Source organism: Daphnia pulicaria, chromosome 1 (assembly GCF_021234035.1).
Source record: "Daphnia pulicaria isolate SC F1-1A chromosome 1, SC_F0-13Bv2, whole genome shotgun sequence".
NCBI classification, from domain to species: Eukaryota; Metazoa; Arthropoda; class Branchiopoda; order Diplostraca; family Daphniidae; genus Daphnia; species Daphnia pulicaria.
The window spans coordinates 43,225,702-43,226,172 of record NC_060913.1 but is presented as its reverse complement, the minus strand read 5'-3'; positions in this window follow the sequence as shown (position 1 = coordinate 43,226,172).

Sequence of the window (471 nt, the reverse complement as noted above, 5' to 3'; positions counted from 1 at the left end):
ACGTCTTTTCTTATCATTTTTTCGGATTTTTTTGAAATTTTACCTCTCCAACTCCTAAAACGTCTTTTCTCATCTTTTTTTTTGGATTTTTTGAACTTTGACCTTTGACCTCCTGAAATGTCTTTTCTCATCATTTTTTTCGGATTTTTTCAACTCCACCTCCTGAAACGGCTTTTCTCATCATTTTTTCGGATTTTTTGAAATTTTACCTTTGACCTCCTGAAACGTCTTTTCTTATCATTTTTTCGGATATTTTGATTTTGGACCTCTTCACCTGCTGAAACGTCTTTTCTCATCATTTTTTCGGATTTTTTTAAATTTTGACCTCTTTACCTCTTGAAACGTCTTTTCTCATCATTTGTTCGGAATTTTTGAAATCCACCTCCTGAAACGTCTTTTCTCATCATTTTTTCGATATTTTGATTTTGGACCTCTTCACCCTGCTGAAACGTCTTTTCTCATCATTTTTCG